Below are 5,624 nucleotides of genomic sequence, written 5' to 3' on the forward strand. Positions count from 1 at the left end.
AATAAATAAATAAATAAATAAAATAAAATAAAAAAAAAAATAAAAATAAATAAATAAATAATAATAAATATATAAAATAAAATAAAATAAATAAATATATATATATATATATACATACATATTAATCGAATATAGTATAGGTTGAGGGTAAGCACCCTTGGAGTGAAATCTGGCCTTCCTCCAGGGAGTATTTCTGGAACAAACTTTTGAAAGCTACTACAGCTACCTCTTCTCACTTCCCCAAACGTTCAAAATTGGTCAGTTTTCTCCTCTCCTTTCCTTTCCTGTCCTTCTCACTTCCAACCATAGCTTCCACCCGAGCCCTCAGAAGTCTATGGGGGAACCCCAAGCCAAGACATCGGCCACACCAATAGGCCTGAAGGCCTTCAGGTATTACGGACTAGTGAGGTGCTCAAGGAACATGATGGTAACCAAGTAACATATAAAGTACAGTTAAAGAGTGGACTGGTTGAAGCTCGATAATTGTAAGTTATAGTTGTGTACGCACCCTCTCGACCCTGGTGAGGCTACTTGCCTTATACCTTGGCCAGAGGAGTGCTTCTAACAGTACTGTTAGGAAAAACTGAGTTAAAGGTACACAAACAAGATCTGTTCTTATCAGCTTAATATCTGATACGGGCCCCATCGGGGCCCAAGATATTAAACTGATTTTTGGAAGGCGGCGAAGTGCTTGGAGCTTGCTCCACCTTTGCCACGAGTTGCCCTGGTATTGCACTACTTCCAGGGTCAGCTCACTTTACTAATCAAAAAATAGACAAGCAAATCACTATAATTTGGACTAAAGTTCGGATTTTTATGTATACATACATAAAAACAATGAAACTTAGCTGTGGAATAGAAGCGTGTTTATTATTTCTTCATAATTTCAAAAAAGTGTCATATTTTATACTTGGCTACATAATATGAGATTCTATTCTATTATTCCGTAATTGTTGAGAAAAATGTTTAGTAAACAAGTTCTGTAACCGCAACCATGGGCTCCAATAATGGTGACGTCATGATTGAAGAAACGTCAACACGTAAAAAGCAGACGAGGGAGACACTGTAAAGTACAGCCATTATCAACCCGCTGCAGGATGGAAGCCTCCTCAACAATTCATGCTGAGGGAAATGGACCATAATCTGCCACGCTGGTCCAGTGCAGGTTGGCAGATCGACCGTATTCAGCAGACAGGGGTTTGAACTCCGGTCTACTCAAAGAGCGTGTGCTACTGCACTCCAGCTTCTGCCCACTCGGCTACGGGGCCGCTGTAAAGTACTGCACAGCAATAAACTCCAGGCTACTTTCAGGACTATTAACAGTACAACCAGCCTTTTCGTATCTTGACTGGATCCATGAACAACCCTGAACTAGTCAAACAGGTTATATACAAAGAGCTGAATCTTATCACAGTTTCAACATTACCTATTTGTTTCAACATTACATAAGTTGTTTGGACCTAACTACTTCATAAACGAAACGGTTAGGTATTTCCTTTGTTCTGGTGGTCACCTGAACCGTGAAAGTTTCGGAACGTGTGATATAATTAAACGATGCATTTATACTACCTGGGTAGGAGAAATGATGTAAGTGCAGTACCCAAGCATAAACAAACTCTTTCTTGCTCTCACGCATTTAGCCAAGAAATATTTCTATATTTATTAAAGCTACATCACCTTATAATTAGGAAAATAATGAATATATTTAATTAATACGTATCTAATACTGAATAACAAAAAAATATCTTCAAAAAACGTATTTTGTGTGGGGGGCTGCTAGAAATTTTACGTTTAGGTTTCTTATAGCCAGAGGCGGATTTAACGGAGGGCACACCGGGCGTGCGCCCTGGGCTCCGACTTCTGAAGGGCTAACGCAAAACCACAACAAATTAGTTGAACATATTAGGTCAAAAATTTGTGATTAATATTATGGTATTATTAATTATATTATATATATATATATTATATTCAACTTTTATTGGAAATAAAACATTAATAGCACATAATATTTTTTATTTATTTAAAAAATTGGTTAACATGTATTTTTATTTTCCCTGTCTCTCTCTTTATTTTAAGGGGCCCAATATTTTCTTTTGCGCCAGGGGCCTCAACCGACCTTAATCAAATTGTTGATTTTACCAAGGCTTTTGACAGACTTTCCCACAAATACGTTTTTGACATCTTAAACAAAATCGGGGCAGGCAAATCACTGCAAAACGCCATACGGGCTCTGTATGAGAAAGCCACCACCAAGCTAATAATCAATGAAATGTGCTCTAAAACCATTAATTGTCAAAGAGGAGTTAGGCAGGGTTGCCCCCTCAGCCCAGTGCTATTCTCGCTTGCCTTAGAACCATTATTAAGGAGACTGGATATGGAAAAACACTATCGAGGTATTACGATGCCAGCACCCTGCAATCAATGCAGAAGTCTAGCATACGCTGACGATGTTGTCATCCTCGCAGAAGATGCAGATTCCGTCAGAAGATTTCTTCAGATAGCGGATAACTTCTCTAAGATTTCCGGGCTAGATATTAACCGATGTAAAACAAAGTTAAAACTGTGGGGCAAGTGGGCAGACAATGAAATAAGCTTGCTTCCCACTGAAATCACAGTCGACCCCAATACAGTCAAAATATTAGGAGTACCTTTCACTGATAGACCCGTATTAGAAGCCAATACAATGATCAGGGAGTGTCAAGCGAGGTTGGACAAATGGAGCACGGGACTGTGGTCTTTCTGTGCAAGGGCAACCATTTTGAAAACTATTGTCACTCCCTACATCGTGCACATCATAAATATGACAGGCATAAACAGAAGGATGGAGGATAAATTCCACAGATTGTTCTTCCGTTTCTTCTGGGAGAACAAACACCAAGAAGTGAAACAGGGCACTCTATTTCTTCATATGGATAGAGGAGGATATCAAATCCCACATCTCAGCTGTCTCTATCTAGCCCATTCCATAATTAACACAGTGAGAGCCCTGAAAAGTACACATAGTGTAGCTTACCTGACACAGTACTTTTTAGGACACCGAGTGTCTTACTTCGGTAAGGAACGTTTCTTGGGACCACAGACAGATCGGCTTCCCTCCTGTTATGCCCCACTGGTTAGAGTGTATAAGCGAATGATAGACGCAGGTTACACTTATCAGCACTGGATTAATGTGAAAGAAGTATATTGGATCATCATGGAGATGTACACAAGAGCAGACTGGATCCCGTCATTTCGTGCAGATATAAACTCAAAGACGGCCTTTACTAACTTACACAGAAATATGGGATACCCATCACGCACCGACTTAGCCTGGCGAATTATCTTTGGAAGACTGCCAGTGGCTTACAACAAGTATCGTTTCGGAGGCAGAGGAGATGGTCTCTGTCAGTTCTGCAGACTATATGAAACAGTGTCATATGTTTTTTTCTTGCCCTATTGCACAATATATTTGGATTAAATTTAGTAGGTTCTTTGGAACAACAAACCTTGAGGAAACAGAAATAATCTACTTACAAGGACCAATGAACAGACAAGCCAAATTACTCAGTTTTATAATAAACGAATTTAAATACCATATCTGGAAGGTACGGGAGCGCCAATCCGGTGGTACAGTCATAGAAGTTTATAACGATATCATTAGATCAGCACTCTCATCATTGAGAAGATTTTTGATGGTGGAATTCGAACACCTCGGAGAAGAAAAGTTTAAAAAGAAATGGTGCATACCACCTATATTATGTACAATGTCAAATGGAAAACCGGTTCTTAAATTAGTGCTCTAATAAAAAAAAAAGGGAAGAACGGAAAAAAGAGAAATAAAGGAAGTGGAAAAGAAAAAAGATTTTTTTATTTTATTTTGTTGATTTATTTTTTATTAGCTTGTAGTTGAAGGGGCAGGCATGGGCCTTGCCTCGAGGCCGTTAGACAATGCCAACCCTTCGGCTCGTTAAGTGGTTTGCTGCACTTGCGGCAACCTACTGTTAGTCTGAGAGCGATGGAGGGCTGGTGAACCCAGGCAGGGCAGGCCTACTCCAGGCGGCTAGCCGAATGGCGGTCTCCTGGGCCCGGCTCTACATGGAATAAGTGATTTGGGGTGGGGTCGCTGGATCACTCTGGCCTCTCATCTCTTCATGTCTACCATTCTCTCTATTTGGGTTTGTATGCTTTTCCATCAGGTCTGTAAGAGGTCAGAGCAAATTCCATCCAAGAATGAATGAATAATTTGGGAAGGAGCAGTGCCATATGGGTCCCCTGTCAGATATTAATTTTCTTTTTGAGCAGATGAAGCCCCTTTCATTTTTCAAGAACAGATCCTTTTCTCATACCCTCACTTTTCTTCTATCCTTTCTTTGCTGTCCTGTCTAATCTGGGGCTAGAGGAAATATAGAATTAGTATCCTCAAATCAAATCTGTTCTTTTCTTGGAAGAGTTATTGGAGTAGTCTCTGGAGGAGTTACAGCCTTGCACATTCTCAGCTAATGCAGATGCTCCCTTCGTAACTTCTTCCAAACAGAATTTACTCTAATTGGAGAGGACCGCTTCAAAAGAAAATGGTGTCTACCACCCCGGCTGTGTTACATCCATGAACACAGAGTAACCGTGACTTTTTAGAATGGCACCCGTCAACAACGTTACGTGGAAGTAACCGAAAAAACACTAACATATTAACTCAGTGCTTACCCTCAATAAATAAAAATAATAAAAAATAAAAATAATAATAATAAAAAAAATAAATAAATAAAATAGGAAAAATAATAATAAATAAATATATATATATATATATATATATATACATACATATTAATAGAATATAGTATAGGTTGAGGGTAAGCACCCTTGGAGTGAAATCTGGCCTTCCTCCAGGGAGTATTTCTGGAACAAGCTTTTGAAAGCTACTACAGCTACCTCTTCTCACTTCCCCAAACGTTCAAAATTTGTCAGTTTTCTCTTCTCCTTTCCTTTCCTGTCCTTCTCACTTCCAACCATAGCTTCCACCCGAGCCCTCAGAAGTCTATGGGGGAAACCCCAAGTCAAGACATCGGCCAAACCAATAGGCCTGAAGGCCTGCAGGTATTACGGACTAGTGAGGTGCTCAAGGAACATGATGGTAACCAAGTAACATGTAAAGTACAGTTAAAGAGTAGACATGGTTGAAGCTCGATAATTGTAAGTTATAGTTGTGTATGCACCCTCTCGACCCTGGTGAGGCTACTTGCCTTATACCTTGGCCAGAGGAGTGCTTCTAACAGTACTGTTAGGAAAAAACTGAGTTAAAGGTACACAAACAAGATCTGTTCTTCTCTTTTGATCTTTACAGAAGGAGAAAACCAAAACCTGAAACAGCAAAGATTCTGTAAGAACTATTCTTACACTTATTTTTAGAATTTATAGATTATCAAATTTTAATAAATAACTAAGTTAAAATACAGTCAAACACTCAGCAGAATTGCTGGTCTGTTTACACTTCGAAAGAGAGAGATTAGCGTAGCAGCAGGAGGGACGCTGACCAGACTATGATACAAAGGGTAGGCCAGTTTGACGCAGTTCGTGCCTACAGAAAAAATAGGGCTGTGGCTACTGACGGTAGCGGGAGACAAAAGAACGCCCAAACCCCTAAAGTGGTT

At 39.6% G+C, this 5,624-nt stretch overlaps 1 pseudogene; it reads left to right on the plus strand.

Moving 5' to 3' along the window:
• Positions 1–554: 554 nt before the first annotated feature.
• LOC150076937 (U2 spliceosomal RNA) lies at positions 555–761 on the plus strand (annotated as a pseudogene).
• Positions 762–5,624: the final 4,863 nt, after the last annotated feature.

This window comes from Mastigoproctus giganteus, chromosome 12, assembly GCF_048544385.1.
Source record: "Mastigoproctus giganteus isolate SK-2022 chromosome 12, ASM4854438v1, whole genome shotgun sequence".
Classification (NCBI taxonomy): domain Eukaryota; kingdom Metazoa; phylum Arthropoda; class Arachnida; order Uropygi; family Thelyphonidae; genus Mastigoproctus; species Mastigoproctus giganteus.